The sequence below is a fragment of the Ornithorhynchus anatinus genome, chromosome 1 (assembly GCF_004115215.2).
Source record: "Ornithorhynchus anatinus isolate Pmale09 chromosome 1, mOrnAna1.pri.v4, whole genome shotgun sequence".
Taxonomy (NCBI): Eukaryota; Metazoa; Chordata; class Mammalia; order Monotremata; family Ornithorhynchidae; genus Ornithorhynchus; species Ornithorhynchus anatinus.
In genome coordinates, this window is record NC_041728.1 from 160,544,449 (window position 1) to 160,554,836 (window position 10,388).

At 39.7% G+C, this 10,388-nt stretch overlaps 1 non-coding gene across 1 annotated transcript; it reads left to right on the top strand.

Annotated features, from left to right (window-relative positions):
* Positions 1–5,840: 5,840 nt before the first annotated feature.
* LOC114815808 lies at positions 5,841–5,978 on the top strand. Its single transcript, XR_003763614.1, has one exon. It is a non-coding gene; the product is annotated as a small nucleolar RNA SNORA7 (small nucleolar RNA).
* The last annotated feature ends 4,410 nt before the right edge of the window (positions 5,979–10,388 follow it).

The window sequence follows — 10,388 nt, forward strand, 5'->3', positions numbered from 1 at the left end:
TTGTACATTTCAAGTGCTTAGTACAGTGCTCTGCACATAATAAGCGCTCAATAAATACTATTGAATGAATGAATGAATACTAAGCTCTAGGGATGGTCCATTATCATGAATTTGATAGACGTTTTCCCTGACCTCAAGGAGCATACAGTCTAGAAGGGGAAACAGACATTAAATTACAGATATATACCTAAGTACTGTGGGCTGATGGTGGGATGAGTGATGGGTGCAAATACAATTGCCAGGGTGATTCAGAAAGGAGAGAAAGTAGGGGAAATAAGGGTTTAGTTGGGAAAGGCCTCTTGGAGGAGATGTGATTTTAATAAGGTTTTGAGTAAATTGCCAAGTAATTGCTCAGGCCCCTACTTCATTTAGGCCTAGTCAATCAAACTTGCTGATGGTGACATCAGTAAACTGGGGACAGGGTAACTAGTTCAATAGCAAATTTGTGCAATATAGAGACCATAAGCTTGTTTATAAATGATAAGTTTGCTGTGGGCAGGGAATGTGGCTGTTCATTATTATATTGTATTCTCTCAAGTGATTACTACAGGGTTCCATAGACAGTAAGCAATCAATAAATGCCATTGAATGAATGACTGAATGAATGATCTTGTGAAATAATAATAATAATGATGATGGTACTTGTTAAGCGCTCACTATGTGCAAAGTACTGTTCTAAACGCTGAGCACTGTTCTAAGCATGAAAGGAGCAAAGGACTGGGAATCAGTCAGGAGACTGACAGCTCTCTCCTGGACCCCTTCCAATCTGGATTCTGCTCCCTCCTCTCCACTAAAACCTCCTTCCCAAAGATCACCAATGGCACTTGAGCAATTAGTCCTTCTTGCCAAATCTAGTTGGCCTCGACCTCTCAGCTGCCTTTGACACTGTCAACCATCCCCTTTTCCTCCACACTTTATCTTACCTTGGTTTCACGGACTCTGTCCTCTCCTGGTTCTCCTCTTATCTTTCTGGCCATTCATTTTCGGTCTCCTTCATGGGCTCCTCCTCCCTCTCCTATCCACTAACTATAGGGGTTCCTCAAGGGTCAGGTTTTGGTCTCCTTCTGTTCTCCATCTATACTCACTCCCTTGGTGAACTCATTCGTTCCCACAGCTTCACCTATCATGTCTATGCTGATGACACCCAAATCTCTATCTCCTCCCCTGTTCTCTCTCCTTCGTTCCAGGCTCACATCTCCTCCTGCCTTCAGGATATCTCCACCTGGATGTCCTCCTGCTACCTAAAACTCAACATGTCCAAGACAGAGCTCCTTACCTTCTCTCCCAAACCCTGTCCTCTCCCTGACTTTCCCGTCACTGTGGACAGCACAACCATCCTTCACATCTCACAAGCCTGCAACCTTTGTGTCATCCTTGACTGTTCTCTCTTCCAGCCCACACAACCAATTGGTCACCAAAGCCTGCCAGTCTCACCTTCACAACATTGCCAAGATCTGTGCTTTAGTCTCCATCCAAACTGCTCTCATTTTAGTACAACCACTCATCATATCCCGACTGGATTACTGCATCAGCCTCCTTTCTGTCCTTCTAACCTCTCCCCATTTCACTCCATTGTCCGGATTATCTTTCTACAGAAACATTCAGGGCATGTGACCCTGCTCTGCAAAAATCTCCAGTGGTTGCTGTCAAACTCTGTATCAAGCAAAAACTCCTCACCATTGGCTTTAAAGTACTCCATCACCTTGCCCCCTCTTACCTCACCTCCCTTCTCTCTGTCTACATCCCAGCCCGCACACTCCACTCCTTTCCTGCTAACCTTCTCAATGTGCCTCGATCTCTCCTGTCTTACTGCCGACCCCTGGCGCACATCTTACCTCTGGCCTGGAAAGTCCTCCCTCCTCAAATCCACCAAATAATCACACTTCCCCCCTTCAAAGCCCTACTCAAGGCTCACCTTCTCCAAGAGACCTTCCCATACTAAGCTCCCCCTCTCCTCTGTGTCTCCTCGACTACCTCCCCTTGCTCTACCACCCCTCCCTCCCAAAGCACCTGTGTATATTTGGACATATCTATAATTTTATTTATTTATATTAATGCCTGTTTCCTTGTTTTGATGTCTGTCTCCCCGCTTCTAGACTATAAACTCAGTGTGGGAAGGGATTGAATGAATGCATGAGACCCAGGTTCTAGCTCTAGACTCTGCCATCTGCCTGCTGTGTGACCTAGGGCATATCATTTAACTTCTATGTGGCCTCAGATACCTCATCTGCAAAGTAGGGATTAAATACCTGTTCTCTTTTCTACTTAGATTGTGAGCCCCATCTGGGACAAGGACTATGTTCAACCTCATTATCTTCTATCTATTCCTATGCTTGGCACATAGTAAGCACTTTAATATGATCATTGTTAATATCTTGTGCAAGTCACAACTTCTCTGGGTCTCTATGAAATGAGGACAAGATTCTTGTTTTCCCTCCCTCTTTAATGCTGAGCCTTATCATGTATCTTGCACAGTACTTTGGCACAATATCTTTGATTACTAAATATTTACATTATTGTCATGGCAATTATACCTGAATCGTAGAGTTTTTGCCTCTTGACATTGGCCTCCTGTCATTAAGTTATTGAAAGCCATGAGTACGGAAATAGGGGGAAGACATGTTGAGAGGTTTGACTAACAGATGCTGCTTTATATTAAAGTGAAGTAGATTCATATAATGATGTTTTAGCATTTTTTACCTCAAGAAATGACTTTCCTTTAGTTAAAACCATGAAACAGTAGAGCTCAAGAATGGAATCTTCCTTTAAAATTTTATTGTGGGCTACTCCATTTTTCAGGGTGAAGGTAGAAGTGACCATTTGATTGAGCATTGAAACTGAGATGACATTTACCATCATTTAATTTATCCAACTCATTTGCAGGTGAATTTGGCAACATCATAAAAGACTTGTCATCAAATAAGCTCAAAAGAATGAAGTAAATTTATGTCAAGGCATACATTTTTCTCCTAATTTAATTGCTTCATAGTATGTATTTGTAATTTTTGACAGGGTATTTAGATATTTTCCACTGACACTTGTCAGCAGAAGAACTGCATTTCGGCAAACAAAGCAATGCACTGACATTTTCAAATGTTTGTTACATTTGGGGCCAATGGTCCTTCGGGGTTTATTTCTGAATGTTCAAGGAGGTCATTAAGATCTCCGTATTGACTTGCCTTCTGAGGTGAATTTCATTTATACTGTGAAAGGCTTTCACTTTTGTTGAATAGTAGATTTGTTTTCATAACATAAAGGAATTTCAGAGGGTTCTATACAGTGAGGGTCGCATTCTTGAGTAACCTTGTGTTACAGGAACATTGTAAGATAGGAGCTGTTGGTTTAATGGTTAGGGAATGTGTATCCCATAAATGAAAGTGTCCTATACAAACTCCTTTATTATCATTATATTCACAAGTAGGATGTTTCATCTCTTGACCACTCACTGTAACTTTACTGAACTGGAAATAGTAAAGTTGCAGAAGCATGAAGTACTACTACAGTGCTCTGCACATAGTAAGTGCTCATTAAATATGATTAAGTGAAGGAATTAATACTGTTTGGTACAATATAGCAAAGATAATGAGGCTGGAAAATGTAATAGCATTTACAGACTGATGCCATTACAGAAACATTTTTTTTTTACTCAAATCTACTCATGCTAACTTGTTGATTGTGCTATACCAGACAAACATATTGTGGGAAGAATGTTTCCTAATTCTCCCATGACACATACCCTAAATAATAATCAAGTAAAGAAAAATGGAAAGTAGAAGATATCACATTAACTTAATATTTTAGCCATCCAGTAGTATGTAAATGCAAAATAGATTTGTTTCAGCAGTTTGTCTCACAGCATGAGAAGAAGTTCTAAGTCTCAGGTTGGTGAAGAGTCTGTTATATTGTTATATCATACTCTCCCAAGCACTTAGTAGTGTTCTGTACACAGTAAGTGCTCAATAAATACGATTGACTGACTGAAAGTCTGTGACTCAGGGAAATTCATTTTGGGCAATCTCACTGTTTACCATTTCTAACTTGTTAATTCTAACAACTGTGAAGAGTCTAGTCTGGAAAGACTACTGAAAAAAGTATAACCAGAACCACACTAACTGAATCACGTTGTGGAAGCAAGCTTAAATTAATCAATCTATTTTATTTGCTGAGCATTCAGTGTGCAGAAAGCTGTAGAAACCACCTAGGGGGAATGCAGATGCTAAAACAGGTAGGATTAAAAAAGAGGTAATATGTACATGAGTTAGTTCTTAAGTGATAGGGTATACAAGCTATGTATATAAATGTTTTTTGCAGCTTGAACCTAAAGTAATTAGGTGGAGAAGAAGAGATGAAGTGGCAGTAATGGAGAATATAAGCAAAGCAGCGTGGAGAAAATGGATAGAACCGTTGTCTATCAAATTTGAAGGGGGAGGGAATTCAAGGCAGGAGAGAGAGTGTGAACATAGGTCAGAGTCAGGTGGGATTAGACCGTGGCACAGTGAGCTGGTTAGCTGGAGCAGAATGAAGAATGCAAGCCAGAATGTAATAAATTGAGGAAGAAAGGTGGTTGAGACCCTTAAAACTGGCGGTTATGAATTTTTTCTTGATGCAGAGAGAAAAGGTTAACCAACTCAGAAAGTTCAAAATGAACTTCTCATTTACTACAAAATCCTCTCCTCCACTTCACTTATCCATCACAATAATCTACAACATCACCATATAAACTCTTTATGGGCAGGGAACATGTTTACTAATTCTGTTGTATTCTACTTTCCCAAGCACTTAGTACAGTCCTCTACACAGTACTCAGTAAATACCATTGATTGATCAACTCCATCATTTAAACTCTCATCCTTGGAATTATCCTCCATCTTTTTCCATCATATATTCTTCAGTCTTTGCCAAACACAGTTAGTTCTCCACCGCACATTCCAAGATCTGTCTCTTCCTCTACATCCAGAAGGCCACGACACTAGTTCAGGCATCTGAAATTACCCAGCCAATTGCATCAGCCCCTCTCTAGTTCATAATGTATTCGACTGCTTGGCTCGTTTTTCTGAAACTTTCTTCTGCCCATTCCACTCTGCATGAAGAAGTCACCAGCAATTTCACCCTACTTTTCCACTCTCTTCTATCACTACATTCTAGCTCACTATTATTCTTCAAGAAAAGTATTCACCTTGCTTCATTCTCATTTCTGCCTAAACCAAAACTTTGCTCATGTGCACCATTTACCCAGAACTCCCTCTCACTTCATATCTTACAAATCACAGCAATCATCTTCTTCTAAGCCATTCTGAAACTGCTTTCCTTCCAGGAGTCCTTCCCAAGTACATTTCTGATCAATCATATTACATTTCTGATCAATGATTTTTTTTAAGAATTGGATTTCATAATAATTGTGTTATCTGTTAAGGACTATGTGCAAGGTACTGTACTAAATGCTGGGATGGATACAAGTAAATCAGGTTGGACACAGTCCTTTGTCCCATGTTGGGCTCACAGTGTCAACCCCCATTTTGCAGATGAGGTAACTGAGGCACAGAGAAGTGAAGCGATTTGCCCAAGGTCACAGCAGACTAGTGGTGGAGGTGGGATTAAAACTCTTGACCTTCTGACTCCCAGACCCATGTTCCATCCATAAAGCACAGTACAGCAGTTGGTAGATTTTATCTATGGTCACAAAAGGTTTAAAGTCTACGGGGGGAACGACATTAAAATAGTTTAGGAATAGGGAAAATAGTATAAGAATATTTACATACGTATTATGGGGCCACAGCCAAGTTAATAGTTGACACAGTGGGAGTGTGAACAGGAGAAATAAAAAGCTTAGTCTGGGAAGCCCCCTCTGAGGATCACAGCTGGAGAGTTTCCAGTACTCTACCAGTCTCGGCTACAGGAGGGAGAGTCAAGCAGAGGCCTACCCATTCCATTCCTAGCTTGGGCAGTGGCTAGCAAGTTGGAGGCAGTCTGCTTCATCAACACTCAACAACACTATCAGCAACAGTATCCTCCCTGTAACACAAGCCTGTTACCCTGAAATTAACTTCAACTCTTCAACTCATCTCTCTCATTTGAATCACATATTGAGTCTATCACCAAATCTTGTCGGTTCACCTTTCCCAACATCACTAAAATCCAGCCTTTCCTCGCCATCCAAACTGCTACTATGCGGATCCAACCACTTATCCTATTCTGCCTTGAATTAATGCATCAACCACCTTGTTGACCTCCCTGCCTCCTACTCTTGCCACTCCAGTCCACACCTCACTCTTCTGCCCAGATCATTTTTCTACAGAAACATTCAGTCCATGTTTCCATACTCCTCAGGAACCTCCAGTGGTTGCCCATCCATCTTTACATCAAACAGAAAGTCCTTGCCATTAGCTTAAAAAGCACTCAATCGACTTGACTCCTATCTTAACTCATTGATTTCCTATTATAACCCAACAGGATCACTTCACTCCTCTAAAGCCAACCTACTCACTTCAAGAAGGCCAAGAGGAGCTTATTGAGTCAGCAAAGTCCAGAATGGATGTGCTAAAACCCCTCCCAGCTATTGAGTCCTATAGCAATGTGCTGAATGAAGCCCACTTGGGAAGGAATGGGTTTAAAGGAAAGAACTCAAAGAAGGAAATGAAGGATGTCGGGAGAGAAAAGCTAAATAATTCTTTTCTTCTAAGCTTAAAAGGCAGCTTAACTCTTCCTTGGTCCAAGTGCTCTGCACTCATCATTTCGGCTGCCAACCCCAGGCCTCCATCTTGTCTCCGTCCTGAAACTCCCTCCCCCTTTATAAATGCCAGACCATCACTCTCCCCACCTTCAAAACCTTATTAAAATCACATTTCCTCCAAGAAGTCTTCCCTTATTTCCTTTACACCTTCTCCCTTCTGCTTCATTCATTCATTCAATTGTAGTTATTGAGAAATTACCCTGTGCAGAGCACTGTACTAAATGCTTGGAAAGTATAATTTAACCCCCTTGCATTTGTATTTGTACCCTTTACTTACTGCACACTCAGCCCCACAAACGTATGTACATATCTGTAATTCATTCCTTTATATTAATGTCTGTGTCCCCCTCCTAACTGTAAACATGGGGGTAGAAAACATGTCTACCATCTCTGTTATATATTAATCTCTCAAATACTTAGTACAGTGCTCTGCACACAGTAGGTGCTCAATAATGTGATTGATTGTTAGAAAATGAAGGGCCTTCATTTCAAAAAAAAACATTTCCCATCTTCTTGGCCAGTCAACACTGCAGTCAGAGGCTTGAAAAATCACAGACTCTCTGTCTCCAGTGGCGTACCTGATGACATCTCCATATATGGAGAGGACGTCCTGCTTAATAAACTCCTAGTGGGCAGGGAACTTTTTTGTCACTTTTTTGTTTAGTAACCTGCATCGCAACATGTACTTCAAAAATACTATTAGTACTGCATCAACTCTTCCTTGGTGTATGGGATACTGAGGAGATGTCACAGGATCTCAAAGACATCACTTCCTCCATCACCACCCATTATCAAGAAGGAAGTCAAATGATCAGAATGCAACTTTTTATCAATTAATCACTGGTACTTATTGTTTCCTGGGTGCGGCATTTTGCACTAAGTGCTTGGTGGAGTACAATGCAATAAAACTGGTTGATGTGATAGTTCCACACAAGGAGTTTACAGTTTAGAGAAGGAGGCAGACATTACAATAAATTACAGAGAAGAGAAATGATAAGTATATATATATATGCTTATACATATATAAGTGCTGTGAACTGGGGTGAATCTCAAGGGCCTAAGGGATAGAGATCCACATGCACAGGTAATGCAGAAGGGAGGGCAAACAGGTAAGGAATTCCTGCTTCCTGCTTGTTGTGGTGGTGGATGGGTAACCACTGGAGTTTTTGAGGAATGAGGAGACATAGATTGAAAATTTTTTTTAGAAAAATAATCTGGGCAGCAAAGTGGGTTGGATGGGAGGGGAGAGACATGGAAGTCAATGAAGAGGCTGATACGGTAGTCAAGGCAGAATATGATAACTGCTTGGATCAGTGTGACAGCCATTTGGATGGAGAGGAAATGGTGGATTCTAGAGATGTTGTGAAGGTAGAACCAAAAAGATTTGGTGACAGATTGAATATGTGGGTTGAATGAGAGAAATGAGTCAAGGATAATGCCAAGGTTATAGACCTGTATAGACGGGGATGATAATGGTGCTGTCTACAGTGATGGTAAATTGTTGTGGAGGACAGGGTTTGTTTGGGAATATGAGGAGCACTGAGGCATCTCATTAATCTCCATCACAGGTAAACTCTTAGCCAGAACACTCTTGTATTGCCTATTTTCTTGGAATCTTAATATGCTTTCAGAGCTTGGACTGGCACAGCAGATATGATCTTAGCTTGTCAGGGATAGAGAAAGGAAAGACATTTATATTTAAATATTTATGTATGTACACACACACCCTTCTTTATGTCTCCAAAAAGTTTACTTTCCATATTTTTTTAATGTTCATATTAGAATGCTTAATAACAATTGTTTCAATTAAATCTATTTTCAGACTATTTTTAGAGGTCAGCCTTCATTAGAAATCAGTACATCTTTATCCTCTATACTTAAAGGTTCAGTGAAGATTGTTCAATCCCTACAATACATACTTTTCTTATCTTTTAATAAAAGTTCCATCTTATCACCCTTACTTTTATAGTATATGCAGCATTGGTAGTTCAACCTCATGCCTTCAGTCACCAAGTGGATCTAAACTTAATTCACAGCTTTAGGGTGGAAACTATTTTACATTTTATCTCAGCTCTTTTTTTTTTTTAGTATGTTTGTGGGTTGTTTTCTTTTGCGGGGTGGGGGGGTAGGGGTATGGGGGGGGGGGTGCCGACAAGGGCTGCAAAATTAATACCTGTCTACTTATTTTGTTTTACCCCCTTCTAGACTGTGAGCCTATTGTTGGGTAGGGATTGTCACTATCTGTTGCTGAATTGTACTTTCCAAGTGCTTAGTACAGTGCTCTGCACACAACAAGTGCCCAATAAATACAATTGAATGAATGAATGAATGAATGAATGAATGAATGAATGAATGAATGTAAAGGTGCAATTTAAAACAAGCCTTAAGCTTTAACTCAAAGAAGGAAATGAAGGATGTTGGGAGAGAAAAGCTAAATAATTCTTTTCTTGTAAAGCTTAAAAGGCAGTTTAACTCTTCCTTGGTCATATTAGTATGTGGGCTAAAATTACCATGCTATTAAGCCAAAAACTATATTTTTATTCATAAGAGAATACCAATAAGGTGATTTATACATTTTTAAATTCAGGATAGATTAAACATTTTCCTATTGAAAGTCTCAGTATTTTCCCCAAAAAATTCCTTATGAATAATTGGTTTTCCTGGTAATCCACATTCATGTAATTCATTTTTAATTTTTCCATTAAGTTTCCAAATAATTCTCATAGCAAGAATAATAGGGAAATTGAGACTTAAAGGAAACAGCACATGAGACAGTAACCTCTTTGAAGACAGGGATCATTTTACCAACTCTATTACATTCTCCCAAGCACTAAGCACAGTGTTCTGCCCAGATTAAGTGATCAATAGATACAGTTGTTTGATTAATGTAAGCTATTTACTTTTGTTTCCTAGATTTCAGAACCATCACAAAAAAGGAATATAAATCAATATAATAATATAAATCAAACATAAACCTAGGATGTATTTTTTACTCTCATTCTGAGCACTGAAATATTTTTAAAATTAAGAGTCTCCAGTAAATAATTAATTAAAACTGAATCAGTTGTTACAAAAAGTTGAATAAGACTTAGGTATTCACTGCTCAGAGCAGAACCAACATCAGCTTCACTAAAGAAACTTGAGCCTTAGAGGGATAAGACAGGCACCATTTGTTTCTGCTGCTTTCCCAATTTGAATGGGTACTGGGAAATGGGAACATGTAGTGGGAATTTGAGAAGAATATAGAAGCAGTGTGGTAGAGATTGTCTGTATTTGTTGCTGAATTGTACTTTCCAAGCTCTTAGTACAGTGATCTGCACACAGTAAGCGCTCAATAAATATGAATGAATGGATATAGCATGAGCCTGGGACTCAGAAACTCCTGGGTTCTAATCCAAGCTCCTCTACTTTTCTGCTGTGTGTCCTTAGACAAGTCATTTCACTTCTATGTGTCTCAGTTATCTCATCTGTAAAATAAGGATTAAGACTGTGAGCCTCACGTGGGACTGTGTCCTCCAACCTGATTAGCTTGTATCTACCCCAGAGTTTAATACAGTGGCTGGCACATAGTAAGCACTTAAAAAGACCATAAAAATAAACTCCACATTTGGTGAAACCTATTGCCCTGTTCCATACCGCTATGGGATTCAGAGCACTG